Raw genomic sequence first — 272 nt, 5'->3', positions numbered from 1 at the left:
CTTTCTGGTGAAGGAATCCTTACTGTTGTAGCGTCTCACCTGCGCCGCGTGTCACTTGTGTCTTTCGTCCATCTCGGAGCTCGCACTGTGTGATAGCAGTGCTTGTGTAAATTTAGATATCTTTGGATTCCTGGTAGCAGAGTCGAGCACGCGAAAAGTTTGCTTGCTTCTCTTTTTTCTCTGCCTGTGGGAGGCTTCTTCCTCTCCTTCTTTTTCTATACAATTTTCTCTAATTCTGTCTGTCTCCGGTCCCTCGGGCCTCTATATACATG

The sequence above is a fragment of the Cystoisospora suis genome (genome assembly GCF_002600585.1).
Source record: "Cystoisospora suis strain Wien I chromosome Unknown contig_6093, whole genome shotgun sequence".
NCBI lineage: Eukaryota > Apicomplexa > Conoidasida > Eucoccidiorida > Sarcocystidae > Cystoisospora > Cystoisospora suis.
Note: the sequence above shows the minus strand (reverse complement) of the source record.